The 25,487-nt window shown below is 48.3% G+C and overlaps 1 long non-coding RNA gene across 1 annotated transcript; it reads right to left on the reverse strand.

Annotated features, from left to right (window-relative positions):
• Positions 1 to 6,352: 6,352 nt before the first annotated feature.
• On the reverse strand, positions 6,353 to 17,744 carry LOC104868953. The gene is made up of 3 exons (XR_782139.1): positions 17,594 to 17,744; positions 7,035 to 7,251; positions 6,353 to 6,404 (listed from the first exon to the last, which is right to left on the reverse strand). It is a non-coding gene; the product is annotated as an uncharacterized LOC104868953 (long non-coding RNA).
• Positions 17,745 to 25,487: the final 7,743 nt, after the last annotated feature.

Below are 25,487 nucleotides of genomic sequence, written 5' to 3' on the forward strand. Positions count from 1 at the left end.
TTGAAAAGTGACTGAAGTTGTGTGCTTTAGGAGATGGGAGAACACATTGGGTTTCAAACAGAAAAGGGAGATCCCGGGTCCATGCTAGAATCACAGAGGGGAATGAGAGAAGCTCAGTACAGGAAACAGAATGACAAGCATCACAAATATCCCAAGTGTCTTATGCTCTAAGTGGGAAATACAGGCAGATGCATGCCACACCAGGGGTTTGGAATTAAGCATCGCAAGCATTTTGAGGAAAGAAAACAAATGCCCATGATTCTAAGCTGTCAGTAAAGGCTTCCTGGAGGAGACGGTTGTTGAGGCAGACCTTGGAGGAACAGCATGGCTTTAAATCGTGCCATTGGGGCTGTGGAAAAAGGTAGCCAGAAGGAGAAATGATTTGCAGAGGCATTTGAGAAAAGCCATCACCGATGGAAGGTCCAGGGAGGCTTGTCAGAGTGCGCAGTTAAGTGAATGGTGCTCTTTTGCGGAGGTCTGGCCCATTTCCCTCCTCTTGGTTCCACATACACATCTCTGCACACTCATTTCTCCACTGCTGTCACCCCGCACCTGCTCACAGCAGCGCCCATTCGGATCTGTCCTGCCCAAGGTAAGTCCCATGTTCTCAACCTTCCCAGTCTCCCCAAATGCCAGAATTAACCTGGCCAGTCGTATTCTGATCCCCCCACCCTCCACAACACACACACGCACACATACACACACATACACACACACACACACATGCGTGCGTGCGCGTGCAGTTTGCAAATGGCTGACTGATGAAACTAATACCAAAGTGGCAATGACAGAGGGTAACAGGATATCCTGTTCCAGCCATTCTGTTCATTCTGATAGGTCAGCGTCATTGGATGAGAAACCCCAAGCAGACCGGCAGAGCACATGCATGGTGGGTCTGGGTGGGTCATGCAGCTGGGCCCTCAGGACTGTGTCTGGTCTCAGGCCCCTTCCACTCTGGCCCTGCTCCCCTGCTCTGCTTCCTGGCCGCCATGAACTAAGCAGCTTTGCTCTACCGCAAAGGCTCCTGCCTTGGAACCAGCACCCTCTGGACTGAATTCACCCAAATCGTGAGCTAAATTCAGCCTCTCCCTCTTTAAGCTGTGAGCATCAGTATCGTGTACAGCCACGGGAAAGCTGACTAATACAAATAACAATAGTTTGCATGTACTGAGAGCTTCTTGTGTGCCACACAAATGACATACCATCTAATTTAGTACTCAGCTTGTACTTAAATGAGGTATTTCTATCGTCTGCTTTTAATAACACCTGGGTTGGACCGAGTGAGGCAGTGGAGCACTACTCTGCCACGAAGGAGGATAAATTTGAGTCATCCGTCTGAAGACGGATACACCTTGAGATCATGATGCCAAACAAAATAACTCCGACACGGGTTACATATCTCATGGTTTCTCTTGTACGAGAAAGCCAAAGTACAAATAACTTAAAACAGAAGCCAAGTGCTGGGAAATGGGGAGGTAGGACTTTGGCAGGTGGGAAGGGGATCTGGAGACAGAGAAGAAAAGGGAAGAAGGCAGGAGCGAAGAAGATGGGAAAGAAAAAAGGACAAAAATGTGATTTGCATGTCACGTGCCACTCCTCACGATGAACATATTCATTATGTATCACAAACATATACTAAAAAAACTGTAAGTAAAACAGTGATTGAAAATAAATTGTGGTGGGGCAAATAATGCTCCCACACCTCCCCCAGATACCCACATCCCAAAGCCTGGAATCAGTGAGTATGTTACAAAGGGACTGTGACAATATTCAAGATTTTTTGTTTTGTTTTGTTTTGTTTTTTTGAGACAGTCTTGCTATTAGAAGATGGGAAAGAAAAAAGGACAAAAATGTGATTTGCATGTCACGTGCCACTCCTCACGATGAACATATTCATTATGTATCACAAACATATACTAAAAAAACTGTAAGTAAAACAGTGATTAAAAATAAATTGTGGTGGGGCAAATAATGCTCCCACACCTCCCCCAGATACCCACATCCCAAAGCCTGGAATCAGTGAGTATGTTACAAAGGGACTGTGACAATATTCAAGATTTTTTGTTTTGTTTTGTTTTGTTTTTTTGAGACAGGGTCTTGCTATGTAGCTCAGACTGCTCTGGAGCTCACTGTGTAGCCCAGGCTGGTCTCGAACTCACAGCAATCCTCCTGCCTCAGCCTCCCAAGTGCTGAGATTACAGGTGTGCGCCACCACACCTGGCATTATTCAAGATCTTGAGATGGGAAAGTACCCCGGCTTCAGTGCGGGTGCTGACATGATTACAAGGATCCCTATGAAAGAGGAGGGGGGCCCATCAGAGTCAGGTAGATGAGCGGAGGAGACGGAGGCAGAGGTTGGGATCGTGCATCTGAAGACGGAGGAGGGGGTCAGGAGCCAGCCAGAAGCTAGAGAAGAAAGACAAGGAAACTGATCCTCCCTGGAGCCTGCAGAAAGAATGCAACTCTGCCAATAACTTGATGTTAATCCATCAGACCTGTTTCTGACTCCTGACCTCCAAGCTATATGATAATGAATTGGCACAGTTTTAAGCTACTAAGTATGTGGTAATTTGTTACTGCAGCAATTGAAAACCAAGACACTGGCTTACACACTTGCACCTCTAACAGAGCTTTGCTAACTCAATGGCATTGCTTCAAACAAAGTGAATTTTGAAACATCTGGCAGGCTCATAGAAGAGTGTGTGTGTGTGTGCGTGTGTGTGTACGCGCAGGTGTGTATCTGTCTTGCAGTGTGTGAGTGGGAGAGTGTTGTAAGTAGCTGTTGGGCAACCTGGAGATTCATCACAATGGCAAAATCTGTTCTAACAGAGAGAAGCCCAGGCAGTTAATGCTATACCCCAGGAAGGATTCTGACCCAGGGGCCCAGAGAGCCCTGGTCAGCATGGACCCCATAGAGCCTTCCTCCTTTCCGGTTTCACATCCCTCATCCTGCCTTTATCTGGGAGCCAGTGGCTGCAGTCTTTGTTTCCCAGGAGCTGACTGTCAATCTGACTAATTAGGGTGGTGCAATGATCAGAAATGGGAACCATAAAAAGAAAACTTGCTGAGCGGTTGGCTATGCCTATCTCTCCCCATTAATAAAGGAAAGGTGAGATTTTGTATCAAATCTCAGCTCTAATGTTGCCTGGCTGGTTTTTATTGGCCATAGGAGACTGTGGGCAGGAGATACTGGAACAGTTCAAAAGCACTTTATTGTACAAGATTTACTTTGCATTCAGCAAAGCAAATTTGCCCTGCTGCAGGTTAGCTGCTAGTGGGCACCTGAGAATTTTGTTTTCAAAAAATATAATGACTTGCTGGGAGGAAAACATAAAGAGCTCTGCTATTCAATGAGACCGACACTTTACCTCTGGGGTCTTCCTCTCAAGAATCCATTTACCCCGACTCCTTTGACTCAGGGTCTTGCTCTGTGACTCAGGTTGGCCTAGAACTCCCAATTCTCCTGCCTCAGCCTCCCAAGTGCGAGGACTACAGGCCTGTGTCACCATGCTGGATGCATTCCCAACTTTTAATCAAGAGAGGAACAACCAACACATCCAAATTGCAAGACATTTACAAAATACCTGATGAGCTTTCCTGAAAACTACCACACACGTCAGCAGTGACAGAGACTGCCATCCCCGCTACGTGTGCAAGGTCTAACTCCCTCTGCCCCTGGCCTCTTAACTCCAAGGATCCAAGGGGAAGAGCTGTTCTACTTTCAGGAAAACACATACATTCAGTAAACAAACTCCAAGACTCGTCCATACAGTGCTCAGGAGACAGGACCGGGGCAGGTCCTCCCCCTTGATTGCTGTCTGTGCATGTGGAAGTGACCCGGGTTGATTGACACCGTGCTTGGCAGTTCCCACCACTAATGGATCTCCTGAGGACCTTGTTAGGGGCGGTAGGTTCTGGATGGGGCCCAAGAGTCTGCTAACATTGTCCTGTGCAGCTGACGAGACCGGACCATCGACTGTGTTTTGAAAGCAAGAATTTGAATCCATGATTCTCCGATTATTTTGTCCCACAAGGGGACCTGTGGCGATGTATGGAGCCACAGACAGGTGTGGCTGTCACCACTGGGAGGCAGATGCGTGTGGCATCTGGGTGGTGGATAGGATGCCGCTCAGCCTCCTGCTATGAACAGGACGGACCCAAAACAAAGAGTGATCAGCTCCACACCGTCCACGCACTGAGACTGAGGAACCTTGGTCTAGATCGGGGGTTTGATAGGGGGTGCATCAGAATCACCTGGAGGACCTGATGGAGCTCCGCAGCACAGAGTTCTTGAGTCAGCAAGCCTGGGGCCCCTGAGACTGCACCTAGGAAGCATTCTCGGGCAGTGCTGATGCTGCTGGTTCCCGGATGCACTTTGAGAACTGGTCTTGCTGACTCTGAAGACCCGTGTAACTCTAGTGCACCTTGCTGCCTCCACTGACCCACACAGGAGAGCACAACTCCTCATTCAAAAGTGCCCAACGCCTCACCAGGCGCAGTGGCTCACACCTGTAATTCCAGCACTCTAGGGGGCTGCAGCTGGAGGATTGCATTTTCTTGGTCAGCCTGGGCAAGTTACTGACCTTGGTGAGGCACTGTCTCGAAATTAAAACCAAAACAAAGGGCTAAGAATGTGGGTCAGTGCAAAGGCCCTGGATTTAATCCCCAGAAAAAGAAAAAAAAAATACCCAGCACAGATCTTATGGATTCCAACATAGAAAAGGCATGGCTGCCCTATGATTCTTCAGATCTAGAGATGAGGCAGAATTAAGGTGGAGCGGAACCAACTCTAACTTGAAGGCTATTCTTCATACATTTGACTTTGTGTATAGGTAGGTCTACTTTTTGTTTTGTTTTTTTGTTTGTTTGTTTGTTTGTTTTTTGAGACAGGGTCTCACTATGTAGTTGAGACGGACCTGAAACTCACTGTGTAGCCCAAGCTGGTCTCAAACTCAGTGAACCTCCTGCCTCGGCCTCCTGAGTGCTGGGATTACAGGCATGCACCATCATGGTGGTAGATCCACTTTTAACAGAAACTAAAAGTCTTTGCCTTGAATAAAAACAAAGTATTGAGAAGATAGTCTACCCACCACTGTACTGCCCTCCCATCTTCTATACCTAGCAAGTAGCCCACTACATGTCAGAACTGTGTACAGGGACATAACCAGGAAGGTAAAGAAAAACGGCCATCTGTCTAAGATGCCATCTTGCTGGGCCTGTCACCAGGAAGCTGGGTTCTAACATCACAAGGTCCTAACTCAGGGAGGAACGGGTGACACAGTTTGATTCTTTGTGTCTCTGATAAAAGATTTTAGACAGGAAACACAATTGTACAGAATATAGGTAGAGTGTATTAAAAATGATAGATTTTGAGAGAGAGAGAGAGAGAGTGAGAGAGAAACAGATATCTTCAAGCATGAAGTGGGCAAGCACCAAGATGGCAGTTGCAGGGAATCAGGGCTCAGGTTATCTTTCCTTTCCTTACTCCGAGGTTATTGTTCTTGTACAAGGAAAATGGGCACTGCTGACTAACTAGGTCCTCATTTACTCCCTAGGTAGATGCATCTCATTTAGTTTGTTGTGAGACTTTGAGGTTTTTTCCAACCCCTCACTCATGGTCTGGAGCTTGTTCAGCCCTGAACTTGTTGTGAGACTTTGAGGTTTTTTCCAACCCCTCACTCATGGTCTGGAGCTTGTTCAGCCCTGATGCACTTATTAGCACTTATTAGCACTCTCAGAGGAGGTTACTGCCTTTTGAGGTAAAGTTTGAAACCACAAGCTTTTGCGGGTTTTACCTAAAGAGTAAGAAAGCAGAGGAAAAAGGGAAAATCATCATGTCCTCCTTGCTCTCCAAGCAGCCCCCAGCTGTCTGTCCTCAGGCCTGCTGACATTCTGCCTAACAGGTCTGTGAAAAGGGCACAGACCTTGGTGTAACTGTACCACCCAACCCCTCTGCTCTCCTCACACGAAATAGCTTAGAAAAACAGTCCTGATTAATCGAGATGTCCTGGGCACAAGCAGACACAACGCCCCCCACGAACCCACCCACCCCTCTGTGGGACTTGGCACCGGTCATTTGGTCCCGCAAAGCCTTGGCTTACAATCTGTGGGGGACAATGAGTAAGGACTTCTCTGGTTATTGCGAGGAGTCACGCAGGCAGCAAAAGATGCGTCTGACCTGCTGTGTGCCAGCACCAGGGGTAAAAATGTGAAGAAAGCAAACTAAACCCCCTGCCCTGGTTGCTCACTGGAGGCCCTCAACATTTTTAATTGAATTTACTAAGGGAAATGAATGGAGGTACCTCTTTCCTAAGAGATCTGTCCAACACAGGCTCAATCCAGTCAAAAAGCAAAGCTCGGGTCAGGCCAGGCAGCTGAAACGAGGAAATGGAGCCTGGAGAGGCCTTCTCCAGGTTGAATTATTTTTAGCTCAATATGGTACAGGGAAGCAGCTCCCCGGGCTTTAAATATTAAGAGTTTCATTATGACTATCATTATGACTATTTATTACCATGAGCTGGACAGTGTAGGAGACAGAGTTCCTCAGTATGACTGGCTGAGGCAGAGGTGAGGCTGGCTGGGTCAGAAGCCTGTCCTTTTGGGCAAGGAGCTGGGGACTGGTGACTCTCAGTAGACTGATACCTCCTACAAGTGGGGCCTGTGGAGCAGGCCCTGTGCTGGGCACGGGGGTCAAGCCACATTGTGGACATGGATGCTAGGTGACTGGCTCTGCAGCCCACCACCAGACAGACCCTCCTGAGAACCACCCAAGGCCAGGAATCCTTTGCAGAAGAAAACTTCCTCTAGAAAATGGCTAAGAGCTCTCACTGGACATTACAGAGATTGGGCCAGAGCCTCCACGGCCCACCATCTTGGTTCCTGTCAGTGGCTGGTAGCCGGGAGCCAACCCTGTCTTTTTTCTCCTTCCTCTGCCACGGCTCCTCTTTCAGAGTTCCCCCAGTTCCACTGGCCTCCCGGTCCCCTCTACTTTGTCCCAAGGTAATGTCCAGTGTTCTGGTCTTGTGAGTACTCACCCAGCCTCTGTCCCCTTCTCTCTGACTCTACCCCCTGCTGTCCATGTCTAGCCAAGTACGACCGATTCTTCCAGGGCTGGGGTCAGCGGATACTGACGGGTAGCTGTTATCGCCCTCACAAACACTGAGCCAGTAAATTCACCTCTTCGGGCTCCCTGTTGGTCTTCTGGGGGTTATTTTTAATCCAAGAGAAAGACAGATGTCGAAATATGCAGCACTGTGAAAAAAAATGTGAGGAGGGGATAAAACACAGAAGGATGAGAGCATTTACTCCCACTGAAGTGGCTGCCACAGTCACACTAACCCCAAGAGATAGACATTATTGAGGCCGATTCTCACAAATGAGGAATCTGTAGGTAAGAGATCGTTTAGGGACATCGGTTGGTTGGTTGGTTTTGGTTTTGAGACAAAAACCCAGGGTCAGGAGCCTGGAGAGCAGGCTTCTGATGCCCTCACTCTCCCTCCTTCCCCCAAAGCCCTAGTCTGTGCAGTGGAGATAAAGTATTCGGAGGCAGGGATGAACGCAATCAAGGTGCGCCCTGTGAGGAATCACAGTCTGGCCCCAGGTAGCAACTCTACCTAAGAGGCCAAGCCAGCCAACTCTGACCTGGGGCTACTGGCCCTCAGTGCCCTGCTTCTCTGAGTGTTGTAGTCAGAGTTTGCAAGGGAATGGATTTAAAACAGGACACATAATTTATGGGATTATGTTATAATTTTCACCCAAAAAATCAAAAACTCGGGAATGCAAGAGATCTGTCCACACACTAGAGGCCCAAAGAATCTAGCTGATGGCCTGGATCCTGCAATGTTGTCCCTCACAAGTCCAGCTAAATGCCTAGAGCCCAAGACAATGTTCTATGCAAGTCTGTATCAAGGATCTGCACTGGGAAGGCCCAAAGATCAGTGATGGAAACTAGAAAGTCTGCACCAGTGGGGTGAAGGATCTGTGCCACCAGACTGAGGGATCGACACTGGAGCCAGGAAGTGTCACCCAAGGTGAAGACCAGAGCTCCCTTGACAATAACAGCAGCCATCCTGGCTACAGCAAGTTTCTCTGAAAATGAGAACAACCAAGTTCATATCAGGAAAACCAGCCACAGCAGGCTTCTCCAGGAAAATAATAGCATACAATCTTCCCCTCCGTTCTCCTCTTATGCCATTGGCAACAATCCTCAGGGGGGCCTTCCACACCGAGAACCACACTGACTCGGTTAAGCTTGGTGTTCCAAGTTGACCATTAGCTAATCCCCCACACTGAGCTCTGCCTGGGGACAGGCTGGTGGCAACTTAGCTGGCCAACTGAAACAGTTTCAGCCTAACAGCTGGTAGCAGCCTAAAATGTCAGCCCTCCTGGGCTCCACTTGCATTTGAAAAGCCACCTTCATTCTGATGCCACTCGGGGAGAGCGATGTGTTTGAGAGAGAAACGGGGCCTGAAAAAGACCCAGAAAAGTGCTGAGTTCCCCACATGCTATTTTTCCATTCCTCACTCAAGCCTTCCCACCAAGGCTGCTTCTTGGTTCTTTTGCATTGTAGCAGGAAGGGCTCCTGGCTCTCAGGGCCCCCTGCCTGCATCTTTTCTGGCATAGCAGCTTAGCTTCAGCTAAGGCCCTTAATTAGACAAGGGCTCCAGCGGCTAGGCTCCTCCTCTGTCCCTGCTTCCCTGTCTAGAAGGGGTCCTTTCTATTCTTCCTGCTACCTCACCTTCCCAGCCCCACCTCACATTTCCCCAAAACTGCCCTGGATTTCTTTGTCTCTGAGCCAGCTCCCTCACAAGTCCAGCTAAATGCCTAGAGCCCAAGGTAACTACTATACCCCTGCATCCCAGCTCCAGAGCTGGTTCCTGATCATCCCCTCTATAGACTCCCCTCCCCTGCATATGTGACATCCATACTCCCACATGACAAAATGGAGATCTGCTTTGGAGCGAAGAGATTCAGGTGTGACTCTCAGCTATGACTCCTGATCACTGTGGCCTTACTCAGGACACATCATCTTGTAGCCTCAGTTCACTCACCTGAAGAATGAGGAGCATATCAGTTTTCCCTCTGCAGGACACAATACTCAATACCCACAACTTAAAAGACAAATTCATTTCGGCTGTTTAGAGTTTAGAGGGTTCAGCCCATGGTCAGCTGGTCCCAAGGCAGAAACATCATGATGGAAAGACATGTCAGAAGGAAATTGCACACCTAATGGTATCCATGAAGCAGAGAAAGAAAGGAGGATCTGGGAACAATAATGTACCCTTCTAAGTCATGTCCTGTTACTCACCTGACCAGGTCCTACCTCTGAACATGAGACTTTTGGAGGACAGTTTAGATCTAAACCGTAACACTCTACCTGTGGCCCCACAAAGACTCATACACAACTCTTTAAGCAAAATGCATTTATTTCATCTCTAAGAGTTGCCCGAGTCAACAGTCCTAACATTACTGAAAAGTCCAAGCTCAAAGTCTTTTCTGAGACTCAAGGCAAACTCTTAGCTCTAAGCCCCTTTTAAAATCAAAAGACAGTTCAACACTTTCAACATACACAAAGGGTAAACATTCTCATTCCAAAAAGGACAAAGAGCAGGATAGAAAGGAATCAGACCAAAATAAAACCAAAAACAGCAGGGAAAACACTGAAGCCTATAGCTCCAAGTCCAGCACCCATGGCAGGCTGTAGCGGGGTGTGAGCTCCAGCCCTGCTCCTATGGCCTTGCTGGTTGCAGTCCACATGGCCTCACTAGGGCTGGGTCCACTCACAGCCTGTGGCTTCTCCTCAACAGATGTTCCATGGTCCTGGCATCTCCAATTTCCTGGGGTCTCCACTGCACCTTTGGCTTCTTTCTTACAGCTTCATGCACTGCCCTTTCATAGGCTCCTAGCAGGGACTATGAACCTGTCACACATTTTTGCCTGAAGATGATTATGCACAGATACAAATTCCCTATGATGAATTTGATCAATATGTATGATGAATATGTACTAAAAGTTTTTTAAAATTTCCTCCTCCAGATTAGAGGATGTCTTAGGTCTAAACCACAACAAGGAGGACACCTACCTGCCTACTTCAGAGAGTTGTAGGGAAACGAGGTGCTGCCAGAGGGGCTCCATGAATGATGCTTCTCTTTTCCTCTCCTGACTTCAGAACTCATTGAGGAAAAATGCAAAAATGAACCAATATGTACTAATAAAAACTTTAAAATTTTGTAAATGGCTCACCAAATTTTATTGGTAGAGCGGAATCGGAGAACACAGTTAGCTGTGTAACTAAGCTAATAAATCTCTCCTGAATGCAGCAGGTTGAGCTAGCTCAGGAAGCAGCTCCCCAGACTCCTGGCCAGCAACCACCATACTGAACACACACAACCCAGGGTGGCCAAGCCTTGGCCCAGCCCAGCAGCAGCAACACCTCTGCCCCTCACCTCTCTGCTGCCTGGATGGCAGGCCAGATACAGCAGCTCACACTTGCCATGTATTTTTCAAATGACATTTTCCTGGGAGTGAAAACACAGTACGTCACTTTAATGCAAGATGGTGGAACAAAAGGACAGCTCTGAGGGAGGCGTTTCAAGCTTCTGCCATTCAGGGAGCCGCATTGTATACCCCATGGAGAAGCTGCTGTCTCTTCATTTCACACTGTGTACCCCATGGGAAAGCGTTAGGCTTGCGGTGCTTGCTGGGGACCAAGCTTCATATCACAGGGTTCTGTGGCCTCGGTCTGATAGAGGGGCAGAGGTATGAACTGAGGGGGCTAGTGGATCATTCTCTAGCAGCTTCTGGGACCCACAAGGTGAGGATGAGCCCAGCGGTGAGGAAAGGGGTGTTCACATTGAGCAGGATTCAGTGTGGGGTGAGTGAAGCTGGGGGACAAGCCAGCAGGAGGATGACTGCGCAGGATGACGGGCAAGCAGTGGGAACGGTGTCCCCTGAGCAACCAGAGCTGCAGCAGGATCCGCTGCCATGGGCTGAGCAGCACCAGACCCTGCATCAGAAACTAACAAGCATCCCTCACTCGTCCTCCTTCTGTTGTGTTGGGTGGAGACTCCAAGACCCAGGAGCACAATCCAGAAGAGGTGAGCTTGGATATTTTTTCTTTTTCCAATACCAAGAATCAAACTCAGGACCACGAAGCTACATCCCTGGCCCAAGCCTGGATTTTTTGAAATTTGTCTCTTTCACTGAAGTCTACATCTAGAAAAATCGCCCACCCTAAGGGCACAGCTTGATGGGTGATCACTGAGGACCCAACGGTGACCACCACCCAGGCCCAGAACCTGCGCCTTTCCATTCTGAAACTCCTCTCGTGCCCTCATTGCCTTCCTACCTCCGGCCCAGAGGAAGGCACTATCCTGGCTTCTTGCTCCAGATTCATCTCTGTAGTTGAGATTTGTACCCAGCTCTGTTAGAACCCTGAGACCGTGATTTTTAATGGCATCATCGTGGGTGGGTGGATGGGTGTCCCCAGGATGCACAGGAGAGTCTACCATCATGCCCCAGTCCACGCTGTCCTCCCTCAGTATCCCCGGGGGTGAGGGAGACGGGTGGCCGCTCTACAGAGAAGTGTGGAAAAGGCATGGGGCCACCTGCATCCAGGGCAGAAGAGCCCCCACCCACACTCCAGGAAGGAAGCGTGCACCTCCTAGGTCAGGGAGGGTCCCCAAAGCCCAGCTTTCGGAAAACACAATCTAGGGACAAGGACATTTTTTTGGAAAGAGCAAATGCAAAGCCCTGGGAAATCACCCTGAATAGATTTAACCATATTCAAATTTAAGGGTATCAGTTTGTGCAATGTAAAAACAAACTTTAAGGGCCGGGGTTGTAGCTCAGTGGTGCTGCACCTGCCTGGCAATCATAAGGTCCTGAGTTCAATCCCCAGTACCGTTAAAAAAAAAACAAAACAAAACAAAAAAAACTTTATAGTCACTGCACAATAAAATTAAGGTTCTACTTTATTAACTGGGCTGTAAGGGTCCCCCTACCCTACCCACTGTCCTCCCTCACCCCTTGGCCCCTGTTCTGACACAAAAACAAAAACCAAGCAGACTTCGCTGAGGCCATTGGCATGGGTTCCTCTGAAGCCCTAAGCAACGTCGCCCCCATCTGTGCTCTCTGCACCCCTCACAGCTCAGCCAGCTCTGCCTCCCCCCGGGGGGACCTATGTGGACGCCTCCTCCCAGCACCCTCACTTGGGGTCAGGTCACCCCCTGCCCCCCTCAAGGGCGTCCAGCGCGGTTCCCCTCCCCACACCTGAGGGCGGCCCGTTGGCCAAAGCGGCCCTTGGGAACTGAAGGATCCACCGCGGAGCAGGTGGAGCGAAGTGCGACGCCTGCTTAGCAGCTAAATTGGGGGAGCCCCACAGCACAGGAGTGAGAGAGTCCAAGCAAGTGTGTTCCGGGGAGCACGGGGCGCAGGGGACCCCCGCTGGCCAAAGAACAGTCTTCCGGGGACTCGCTTAGCGGATGCGAGCCAGGCCCCGCGGAGATCTCCAGGCGGGGAGGGTGGAAGGAAAGAATCCTGTCTCCCAGACGACGCGGAAGCAACGAGGTGTAAGGGGATCGGGCTTGAGCTATGCAATCCGAAAAACGCAGGCCCCCATTCGAGCCTCTCCGCACGTGGCTGACTCGGCGTGATTTACTTCACCGCTCGCAAACTTCAGTGTTCTTTGTGCAAAGCGGGTAATAGGACATACAATGAGGTTTAAAGCAAAACAATGCGGTGACTTCTCTAGGCAAATGGCTGATGGAGGAAAGGAACGGGAGCGATTGCACCTCCGCCCCCTGGTGGACCGTTAGGCCTAGCACATCGGCGGAGAAGCAAAGAGGGGCTGTGATTACAGGATGTGTCCTGGCCAGCGCGCACACACAGAACCTGCCTCTGCCAGATCCTCCCGCGGCAAACAGAGGTGACGGTGTACCGCTTCCCATCCTGTGCTCTCACACACAAAGCAGCCCACGAAACCTCCGGGTCTGGGGGTGCCCGGAAGCCAGATCCAAGATCTCCATTATCGAATGTCTATTAGCAAACCGGATGGTGGTGTCGCTGACTGCATGATCGCTGCAGAAATAAATAAATCTCTAACACAAGACAGCACTCAGAGCACCAATTAGAAGCCTCTCGGGGAAATGTTCCTCAAAATAGCCTTTCCTCTGATGCCATTTCCAACCCCGGCAACCCCTACACACGCACACTCCAGAATGCCTGCATGGGCATCTTTCCTTAACTTTCAAAATACCAGCTATGATCAAATCTATTAACATGTTTTTAAAAAATTGATCCCGACTATAGAAGGACCTAAAATCTCACGTGACATTCCGTCTGTCTTCCTTCCCCTTTCAGTGGATTGTGGATGGCCACTTTTAAGTTTCTCATCAGCTGGAGAAAGAGTTGGTGTCCCTCTCTCAAGAAGTGGGGTGAGACCAGGCATGGTGGCACACACCTGTAGTCCCAGCTACTCCAGAGGCTGAAGAGGGAGGGTGACTTGAGCGAGGAGTTCGAGACCAGCCTCGGCAGCACAGCAACCCCGTCTCAAAACCAGCAACAAGATGAGTAGGATAGGAAAGCCCCCGCCAGCCATTCAGTTTCCAAAACACATTGGTGGGCCAGGGATTTAGCTCAGCGGTTTGGTGGCCTGCTTCGCAAGTGCAAGGGCCCAAGTTTGATCTCCAGTACCAAAACAAAACAAATAAACAACAACAGCAAAAACATAAAACACATTGGCTTTTCTTCTTGGGTGTTTGTCTCAGGGTTAAAGCAGGTCACCTCCTCCCACAGGGCCTGACTCCATCCTCCAACTCAGAAGAGGAGGAAGAGAGAGGGCCCCTCTTCCCAGACACAGGCAGAGCCCTCCCATGGGGCCACCCTTCTCAGACGTCAGGCCATCTTATCCCTGGCCAGTCTGCGCCTGGGCACCATGTTCGGCCACCACCTTCTTAGTGACATTGCTATTTCTTGGGCTCTGAGGTTGGTCTGCACCAGCCTGCCAGACCCCAGCCAGTGGTGACTGTCCCCTTCTGGAAGAATTTACCTTCTGATCCGTTGAATGAATATCCACAGTGGCCCCAATCTTCCTAGCCTCTGAAGGCATTTTAGGAAAAGGCTTAGTCCCTAATGTATTATTAATGCATTACTTACCACTCAATTTATTATATATTTTAATGCCTCATAAATACACGGCCCTTAGGAATTTTCTAAGCAGGTTAAACTGTTATCGTTTCACTTAGTGAAGTGCTAAGGACACGGTATTAGCATCCTGTAATGGAGAGATAAAGGAGGAGCCGTGGTTCACCCAGGGTCACCAAATAGTCGGCTACAAAGCTAGGCTGGGTGGGAAAGATGAGGCCAGGGGCTTGGGGCAACATTAGAAAGAGGCAGATACTGAGAAGGTGGGTGACAACTCCTAGAGATGTTGTCAGTAAGGAGTCCTGCTGGCCAGGTGTCACCTGTCCTGGTGACAACCCCAGATGTAAACGCTAGCATGAGCCCCATCTGCCTCCTAGGATGGCTGCGTCTGTACTTAGGTGGGCACAGGCCACTTATGAGGTCCTTGAGGTCTCAGGGCTGGCACTGCACCTGGCATCAGGGACATGTTCCCTAGTGGATGTGAACTGTCCTCCAGCGTGTTCTGAAGGTTATGGCTATGCACATACTGTGGCTCACTGCCTCCATCTAGTGGCCACTTCTGAAAAAAAGCTGGAGCATGATCAGAGCTGAGTTTCCCAAGACAGGTAGCAGAGAGCTACCAGGCACACCCAGGCCACAGTCCATCCTCTGTCGAGGAACAAAAGATGCAAAACATCCACGACAGTCATTAAAAATACCTGTGCCCAGTCATTACTCGTGCATACCTGTTATCCCAGCACTGGGGAGAGAGGAAGGAGGAGGATCACAAGTCAAATTAATAAATACATGTGTGGCACACATCTGAAATCCCAACTCTGAGGGAGGCTGAGGCAGGAGGACCACAGATTTCAGTCCTCCCAAGGCAACTTAACAAAACACCATCTCAAAATTTAAAAAGTAAAAAGGTATGGAGATGTAGCTTACTGGTAGAGTACCTCTGGATTCAGTCCCCAGGACCACAAAATCAAATAAATACACGAGTGGACCTCATAGTAACACAGGGTCTGACTGAAACACAGAAGTCTAGGAAGCCAGCCAAGCATTATAGGGCATGGATTCTGTGGACAAGGACTCTGCAGAGACACACGAGGAGACCGGAAAAGCACATTTTGCAGTGCCTGCCCTCAGAAGAGCCTGCTTTTTTTTGTACCAGGGATGGAACTCAGGACTTTGCACTTGTGAGAAACTCAGGACTCCTCACTTGTGAGGCAGGCTGCAGAACCACAGAGCTAATCCCCAGCCCCAGTACACAGCACATAGTGGGAGCAGCAGAGGTCTGGGGTCCCCAAAGGACATTTGATCCTCCCAGAAGCAGAGTATCTCTGGAGAAAGAAGTTGGACAAAACCTATAAGATTTTGTCTTGTTCCTGATGCAACATACCTAGACCTTCTAGTTGAAATACTTTCTTGAAAAAGTGCAGAGGATGCATTGCTGAGCATATATGAAAACAAATTTTACAAGGACTGAGAAAAGGCATTGAAATGTGAGACACTATAGAAAAATCACCAAGCAGATTGGAGTATAAATGAGATCATTTCTGTAAAAAGCTAAATATGTGCCTACTCACATTAAAAACTCAATGGATAAGCTTTACACACCAGGGTGAACGTGGCTGAAAATAATTGAATTGGAAATTCTAAGGAACCTTGCTACAATGTAGCCTTGAGAGATAAAAGGTTGCAAAATAAAACCAGAGAAAAAACAATTCTGTAGCCACAGATCCAGAAGGAGAGACTAGAGAAGCAGGTGAGACCACAAGGCTGCAGCTATAGCCTTTCTGGACCTGGTGGATCACGCAAGTCTTACTAGTCAGGAAGCACAGGGCCTACAAAGGATACATAAAAGCAAATCAACACCTCATGCTTCATGGCAAATTACAGGACATCAAAGACAGGCAAGACTTTTAGAACTCTAGAATATCTGTTCAAACTGTTGAGACAGCTAACAAGTTATCAATCAAGAGTGAAGGTATAATAAAGACATTTTCTCACAGTGTCCTAATAACCTCTGGGGAAGTCCGACAAAGAATGATGTTAGGAGAGAAACTGAACGCAGAACCAGGATCATCAGTGCAAAATGAAATAATGAATAAACTCTGGATAAATCTAAACAGGCACTGACAGCATAAAAAATAGCGGTAAATAAGGTAAGAAAGTATCAAAGCAGGTTGGGATTAAAATACTCAGCGTCACAAGAGGTAAGAAGCACAGGGCTTCTAAAGCTCTCATACTGTCTGCCACAAGGCTAGAGATGTTGATTACATTTAGGTTTAGCAATGTCACATACACACGTTCACCCAACGACTTCTAAACAGAGGAAAATGTAATATGTAATTTCCAAACCTGCAAAGAAGATAAAATACAAATCTGAAAACCCTAAAAGCTTCTGGTTAAACAGGGCAGATTGAACCAGCATTTTATCTCAGCTTCCTTCTTCCGCCACTCTAAAAACACTAGTGATGTCAGTTAGCAAGGTTGCAGGATAAAAGGCCAATATTTTGTAAATTGATTAAATTTCTACATACTAGCCACAACTGTAGATTAGAATTTTTAAAGTGCTATTTAGAATAGCATCCTAAAATAGGAATTTGTAAAAATACAGCTGATGAAAGAGGTGCAAGAAATCAGCAAAACACTGCTGAGATAAATTTTGCAATTATTTTTTCAAAATACATGTTCATTAGTGCATATTAATTTTACTAAATACTGGGTTTCACTGTGGCATTTTCATACATATTTTGATCATATCCATCCTCCTGTTGTCCTCTTCTGCCCCCTCCCATTCCATTTTATTGCCTTCCTTTTATCTAATAGTCTCTCTTCTAGCCAAGACACACTTTAAAAGACCAAAATTAATGGACTCTGTACCTCATTCAAAAACTCATCTGTGGGTTCAACACCATGCCAGTTAAAGCCCTATCAGATTTTTGTGTAAAATTGGCTCCTTAAAATTCATAAAGAGGGCGGGATCTTAGCTTAGCGGTACTACACCTACCTGGCAAGAGCAAAATCCTAAGTTTGATTCTCAGTACCAGAAAAAAAAATTCTTAAAGAAATGCAAATGGCCTAGAACAACTAAAACCATTTTTAAAAAGAACAAAATTGGGGGGTCTAACACTACCTGATTAAAGATGCGTTATAAAGCTAACAATAGCAGACAAGCTCTGTAGTGTGGCCAGGCATTTAGCTCAGTGGCGCTGTTCCTGCCTTGCAAGCGCAAGGTCCTGAGTTCAAGCCCCAGTACCAAAGAGAAAAGAAAAGAAACGTAGTGCGGTATGGATATGAAAAGAACAGGTGTCTAGAGCAGAATCCAGGAACAGGCCCACATATGCGGACAACCGACATCTCCGTCGAAGTACAAAAGCCATTCAATGGAGAAAGGATAGTCTTTTCGACAACAGTGACAGAATTCATGGATATCACAAGCGAAACAGCGAGCTTCCATACGTACCTTACCAATGAAGCAGAGTAGGAAACGCTACCCAAGCCTTTCGGAGTCCCCATCTCGGGGCCGCAACCTGTCCTGAGCGTTAAGACACAGAGCTGCAGGATTTAATGTATGCCCTTCCGGGTTTCTGTCTTGTTTTGGTCCCATTCCTTTCTCTCCCTCTACTCCTCCCTTTTGGAATGAGAATGTTTAACTTTCCTTTTGATATTTACAAGGGCTCACAGCTAAGAGTTTGCCTTAAGTCACCGGGGAGACTTTGGACTTCGATCTTTCAGCAATGCTGAAACTGTTAGGACTTTGGCAACTCTTAGAGATGGACAAAATGCACTGTGCTTTAAGGGATGTGCAGGAGTCTTTCGGACAGCAAGGATGGGATGTTACCGAGTATATCTGGATGTCTCCTAGGAGCCTCATTTACTTTTGGAGGGAGACTGGATTATGAGGCAGATAAACTGACTCACTGTTAGGAGGTGGGGTCTGGTCAGAGGGGCGGGTCATGGGCGTGGCTGGCAGTAGTTCCTTCCTTCTCCAGCTCCTCCCCTTGACGTTGGCCCTGAAGTGAGCAGTCCTGACTCCATTATGACCTGTGCCATGCCGCCCTGCCTTGGAACCAGCTGACTCTGGACTGAAACTCCTCCTTTAAACTGTGGCTGTTGGTAGGGCCGGGGATTTAGCTCAGTGGTTCCGCCGCCTGCCTCGCAAGCGCAAGGTCCCGAGTACGATCTCCGGTACCAAAAAAAAAAAACAAAAACAAAAAACTGTGGCTGTTGGCTTACAGAAAGTGACTCAGATAAACACCTTTTCGTCCACCATGTCCCTCTGCTGTGCTGTTTCTGCCTTGGAGTCAGCTGACCATGGACTGAAATCCTGAGCCAGAATAAACCTCTCCTCAAGTCCCAAGTGTTGCGTGTTTTGCTCCAGTGACTGAGACAGATGGTTCCATTATACAGTTTATTTTTTTAATACTCATATTCTTTCTTTCTCTCTTTCTTTTTCTTTCTTTTTTGCAGGCGGTGGCACCACTGAGCTAAATCCCTGCCTTCAATGTCCAGTCTAAATATGTGTAGTTCGTGGTATGTCAATTATATCACAATACTGTTGTTTTTAAAACTGAAATGATATCAACAGCTTTCAGTTAGAAACGTTACCACATTTGTTTTTTGCTTATATTGTCTTTGCGCATTTCTTGTTTTATTAGGAGTAGGAATGCACACAACTAAAAAGCCCATATCTCCCAACCTCACTAGGAGGTTCTTGTAGACATAGTTCGTGTTCTAGCCAATGAAATGTGAACAGAATTGTCATGTGATATTTCTGGTGAGTCTTCCAAACAGGAATAAGGCTTGCCTTTCTTCTCTTCCTCTTGCTTAGAATGAAGAGCTGTTGACTGGAGCTCCAGCAGCCTTTTTTGGACCATGAAGTGCTTTTGAAAATATAAACCAAGTGTTGAGGATAGATGCCTAGAAGCCTGAGTCCCTGATGACAAACAAACTCACTGTTGGCCCTGAACTTCCAAACCTCAGACTTCTTTTATGAGGAAAATAAATTTCTATCCTGCTTAAACCAGTGATTTGGGATCTTTGTTAGTTTATATTTCTATTATAGGTAGCTGAACTGAATCCTAACTGGCCTCCTGCAGTGATGCTCACTGTGATGTTACTGGTAAGACGTGGGGACGGCCAGGCCCTGTCACAAACCACACAGTGTCCGGAAGTCAGTTGAGGAACAGTCTTTGTGCTTCTTGCTGGTCCCTGACACTGCCTCCAGCTGGGCTGACGCCGACTTTGACTTTTTGGATCCTGCCGTTTTCCTGTTAGCATCTTTTCTCACCTCCCTGTTGGCTCTGCCTTTCCTTGCAAAAACTCTGGTCTGAACTGAACTGGATCAACTCTCAATACCATGTTAGCCTAGTTGCACTTTACACTGAAAATAAATGGCACCCTTCACATCTTTGCTTTTCTTTTTAGAACATGTTCGCACTGCGTGATTGCACTTACCACAGGGAGTCAGTACATAATATATGATAATCTTAATTCCTTTTGTCCCGTGCCTCTCTGCTCACTCCGTCATTTCAAAACAAAGAGGACGGGCCGAGGAGAGCGGCCTGCCAGCCTCCTAAGGAATCTAGAGTATGACGAAGCCTGTGTCTGTCCTCTGAATGTTTGTCCAGCACGTGCTCTGGAGCAGGTTCTTTGCCAGGCCAAGCGTTGGGTCACTAGAAGGAGCAGACATACTCGCAGCTCTCAAGGAGCCGCCAATCTAGTCACATAGTGATCATGCATCTTGACTGGCTTGAGAAATGCTTCAGGAAATTAGAAAAGCACATCTCCGGTGTGTCTGTGGGTGATGTTAGACAGGACTGGATCACAAGGGCTCCAACTTCACGATCCACTGGTGGGATCAGGATGTGGGGGCACTACTGGGCGTTGACAGCAATAGGAGGGGGGCCTTGTTGAGGGGAGTGGAGCAGGGCGACGCAGACTTAGGCACTGTATCTGGCCCCCAGCTGCTTCCTCTCTGGCTCGTCTCTGCTTCCTGGCTTCCATGAGGTGAGCCGCTTTCCTCCCCCAAGTCCCCTGCTATGATGTTCCTGCCTCCCTTCAGGCCTAAGCAATGCAGTCAACTGACGAGGGACTGAAACCATGAGCCAAAATAAATGTTTCCTCCTCTAAGCTGTTTCTCTCAGGTGTTTTGTTACAGTGACAAGAAGCAGACCAGTTACACACATAGTGCCAGGGAAAAGCAAGATGGCCACCATGCCGCATCTGAGACAGACACCGATGACAAAGGACAACTCCCTGGTGTCTTCCTTCATCCACGTGTAGGTAAGAGCCAGCGGATTCTGGTATTTCCTCCACTTTTCCTTATGAGGTAAGAGATTAGGGCTGGGCAAACTAAACAATCAACTGAGCAGAATGTATTTTATAATTCACAGAAATCTAGGCAGGGCTCACCAGTCCATTGAAGAAAAAGGAGAAACATTTGCCACACACTCAACCCAAAACGGAACCAAGCAGAAGATGCTATTCCCACCCTGTCATTTACATATAAGCATGATGAATCAAAAGAGACTAGGGCTGGGGATTTAGCCCAGTGGTTCCACCACCTACTTCACACAAGTTCAAGGTCCCGAGTTCGATCCCTGGTACAAAAGCAGGGAGGGCAGAGATTTAGCTCAGTGGTGCACCGCCACCTGCCTCACTAGCCCAAGGTCCTGAGTTGGATCCCAGTACAGAGAGAGAGAGAGAGAGAGAGAGAGAGACTGACTATTCCTGACCCTCCTTCTACATCTGGTGAGAAGACAAATGAATTTTTCCATAGGAAAATTTAAATCTGGTGTGAAGCCAATGAGCTTTTGATAAAACCGTTGTCCCATTGCCTTTTCTGTATGAGGTGGAGGCCAATCCAGGGATTTGGGGTACTAAAGGCCTCTTTCCCTCTACCCTTGGGGCTGCCCTGGACCTTCTTCACCAGCCTACTCTCACCCTGTAGAGCGTGCGTCTTTCTGCCCTCAAAAAAATCTACGTCCCCACTACCCTTTCTGAGTTTTGTCCAGTTCTTGGTTCAGGAGACCTAGAGAGAAGCCCCCAGGGCCCGCGCCCACTAACACTGGGATCACCGATAATCTCTGCCTTCCATTTCTTATTTATCCCCTTTGGCTTCTGTGGGATAGTCCGATTTTTAATGTGCCCTACCCTGAACTTCTCAGAAAGAGACCCACTTTGTCCTCATTCGGCATGTTTGTTCTCTGTGTGGCGAGATGACCCAGTCCTCATCCCTCAAGCCCCTTCCACTCCAGGTCCCCTTCTCTTCTGCTTTTGTAGTCATTCACCCAGCTTCAGGTTTAACTACCTGTTGGTGGGGCCCAGGGCTGGGCTTCTCCTAAGGAGTCAGGCCTTCCTTCAGCCTCAGGGCTGAGAAGACAAACCATTTACTGTGGAGCAGTACAATGGCAAAACTCCATTAGACCGGTGCTGCCCAAAACTCTGCTCTCTGGCTGGGCAGCCATGACCTTGGGAGAGTCCCCTCCTCACCTCGCCTAGCCCCAGAATCCCCTTAGTACACAGAGGACATTCATCTGGGACCCTTGCCCAGCCCTGCACAAGATAAATCTAACTGTAACGACCCACTGTGCTGCCCAGGGAGCCACCAACCATGTGGCCATGGAGCTCTTGACATGTGGCCCAGCCCAAACTGAGCTGTGCTGTGAGCGCAAAGCAGATGTCAAAGTCTCTGCAGAAACCACAAAGAAAGAAAAAAGAATGATCATTATGCTGGTTATATGATAAAATAATAATAGTATTGTGAAGATATAAATAAAAATATGTTAAAGTTAATTTTACCTGCTTTTTATCATTTCATGCTAAATTACATTTGTGGTCTTGTTTCCCCTGGCCAGGCTAGGACAGCTGTCTCGAAAGAAACCCAGCACCACTGCAGCTCCCGAGACACACAGTAAAGGGGACACCTCCACTCTACCTGCTGACTGAATCTTGTTACTTGATGTATCAAACAAGTGACACATATATTGCAGATTTGTACTTAGATTTTGGTACCTGTATTTAATATGTTTCCTTTGGGTGTTGCTTCATACATGCAAAAATATTATCCTGAGGTGTCCTGTAGATTAGAGAAGTCTGAGGCACCACAAATCAACAACAAACGATTAAAAATGAGAACCATCAGGCACATTCATCAGCCAGGGTGCTGGTGACTCCGAGTGTTGGGGGCCCCTGGGCCTCAGAGGGGCTCCCTCCTGAAGACACCCAGTGCCCCTCAGCAGTCTGACTCTCGGGGTGCCTCTGTAGAATGGGGGACATAATATCTGACTCTTGTTTTGACTTTTGACATTTTGAGGTCCTAAAACACACACCATTAAATGCGAGGACCCATTTTAAATTACTAAGCAGTATGTATGACATAGTCCATCCAGGCACCCAATTTCCCCAGGGGATCAGAGGCTCAGCGCCTCAGAGAAACCCACAGACCTGTCCGTGCCTCAAGATGTCCACTGTGGTTCTGCTAAGGCTCCCGTGGCAGCGGCTGAGCTGAGGTTCACCTGGGACAGGATCTAGGGTCTACTAAGGAATCTCTCTAGGGATCCTTCCCTAAATCACCCAGCCCCTCCCAGATCCCCCACAACTCAGCCTCGCCCACAGCCTAGCACTCGAAGCACACTGGGGGCACAGTCGCAGCAACTCCAATGCCCCGGCACAGGCCGACCACTCAGCCTTCACCCACTATCCAATGCTCCAGGTGAAGGAGGGGTGGGGTCAGGGTCAGCCCGAGGTTCCAGGCGTGGACACCAAAGGCCTGCTGAGATGCTGCACTCACTGCTGAGGGCAGAAGCCAAGTTTTACTCTTTAGTCTGTTCAGATCCCCAGCTGTAGCCCTGACCTAAGCCATCACCACCACCACAGAGCCCATCAGTAAGATCCCGACCCAGGTGCTCTGCCTCTGGGCCATTTCCTTAGGTGTGGAATGAGGAGCTTGGGCTACCATGGCTTCCAAGAAAACCACGTGAATCATCAAGGAAGGGGTGAGGTGAGCAGCTCCAGATCCCCTTGCCAGCTTGAACCACGTGGTTTTGCATTTCTGCTTTGACAGTGAGACTCCAGGCAAGATTACACGCAGAGCTCCGTGACTGAGACGCGTCTGAAGGTCCCTGGACTCGATGACTTCCTATTGAGTTCTGGCAGACCGCCCGAGAACTTCCTCAGGGAAATCACAGCACACATATGGAAGCCTCCTTTCCAGACTCCACCCAGGCTGGAGGAGCCTTAAACCACACGACACATTCCTGGGAGAAATGGGATTCCTGGCCCTGAGAACACCACAGACGCTGAAAGTGATTAAAATACAAGCTTCCTTATTGTACTTCTGCTAGAAAGTAGCTATCTGCTAGAAAAGGATTTCCTCCCTAGAATTCCCAGGAAAGGATCTCTGTAGTGTTTGCAGTAAGACCCCATTAAAATGGCAACTTGTGAAACCACCTGGGTTTTAGCCATAGAGAAATTAAGAGGGTCAACCACTACCTACTCTGTTGGAGCCTGTAATATTTCTGAGAGGGCGGGATAAAAATCACATCTGAGTAGCTTTAAGACTTGTAAGGGCTCTCTGGCAACTCTTTTAGTGTAGTAGCTAGACAGCCAAATCTTAGTCCAGCAACCCAAAGGCAACCTTCCTGCTGCAATCTGAACCTCACCACTAGGCGACAGACACGCACTAGGCCATCTTGAGAGAGCACATCCTCAAAATTGTTTTGAGTTCAGCCAGTTTCATACTTGCTAAAACTGGAGGATGCCCACATTCCTCACATCTTGCAGGGACCGTTTTAAGGCTGAAGAGAAAGTGCGACAAAGGCTGCGAAGGTTGCCCGTGACTATTTACAATAAAGGAGAAATCTCAGGGACAGAAGACGGGACTGATGAGAAAGAACCTTGGAACGAACACCCTCCGCTGTGCGGCAGATTCCTGGACATGCAAGCTATTTGGGCAGACGCACCCTGATTTTCCGTGGACCTGGACAGTCAGCAGTCAATGAGCTTTGTATTGAACCCCACTGCTGCGGTCACCCTGTGTCCAGCCCAGACAGACCTGAGGGTAAACCATGGACTCAGCTATGGGAAGAACTTGCATAAGGCACAATTTTGTGTCCCTCTGCCTTTACCTCCTTTTCAGCGAGACCAAATGCACAGGCTTAGTCGTAGCTCAAATTGATTCCTTTGTCTATTTAGCTTCCTGTAGCTCATAGTATATTGAAAAAATATAAGCATCCATGTTAAGATCTAACAAGTGTTTTTTTTCATTCTGGGTATAGAAAATCACCCCCCGCCTTATTGCTGGGGTTTGAACATAGGGCCCCTTCCTACATGCTAGGCCAGCACTCTTCCACTGAAGCACCACCCTCACCCAGAAACAAGTGACCTTACTAAACTCTGCTGCAGTGGCAGGGGGCATGGGGGATAAGTAAAGTATGTTACGTGCACGCACAAATTTGGCAAAACGAAATGTGTTCATCTGTACAAGCAACATGGGGAGGGGAAAAAATCCCAGAAACCTAAATATCTCCAACATCCAGGGATAGAAATTCATCTCCCTGGTTCCCTGCTCTCACAGCAACCAATCCCCTACTTCCCAAGTCTCTTTCTCTAGAGGATTGTTGAGTTCAGGCCCAGCCTGGGCAACTTAGTGAGACCTTGTCTCAAAAGAAAATATTCCAGGGCTGGGGATGTAAGTCAGTGTGAAGAACCTGGGATCAACTCCAAGTAACACAAAAACTATAATAAAGGCCGCTACGTAGACCCACAGCACGCTGTGACCAAGGTGGGAACAAAAAAGCAAACCCGGTCAGGGCATCCCTGACCAGCACCCCACCACCACCATCAAGGACAGCAAACCAGGCCTCAGGCCCAGAGTGGTCCTGGTGGGAGGACAGGGAGCAGAGGAGGCCAGGACACAACTGAGCAACGGCTCGCATGACTGTCCAGGGGCAAGTCCTGCATTCATGACCCTCACTGACAGTAAGCTTGATGGCATCAGCTCCAGGGGCACCTAAGTGTCACCTAAAACAGCAGCCTGCTGAGGGTGCGTCCTGTTAAGATCTGCTCAGTTCCTAGCCAGGTAGCATGAGTCACAGGGAAACAAGCGGCGGCTGGAAAGAGCTGTGCTCATCTCCATGGGTCAACAGGGAACTGGTAGGCAGTGAAAGTTGACAGGAGCCGAGAAAGAGCCAGGGCAGGCTAGTGCACTGCAGTGAGAAAGACACAGAGTCCTGGGTGGAGGGAGACCCGAGGCTTTTAAAAACAAGAAACAGAGCCAGGGATTTAGCTCTGTGGTGTCATACCTGCCTGGCAAGCACAGGGTCCTGAGTTTGAGTCCCAGTACCAAAAAAAAA

Source organism: Fukomys damarensis, unplaced genomic scaffold (assembly GCF_012274545.1).
Source record: "Fukomys damarensis isolate Sample0158 unplaced genomic scaffold, DMR_v1.0_HiC HiC_scaffold_19, whole genome shotgun sequence".
Classification (NCBI taxonomy): domain Eukaryota; kingdom Metazoa; phylum Chordata; class Mammalia; order Rodentia; family Bathyergidae; genus Fukomys; species Fukomys damarensis.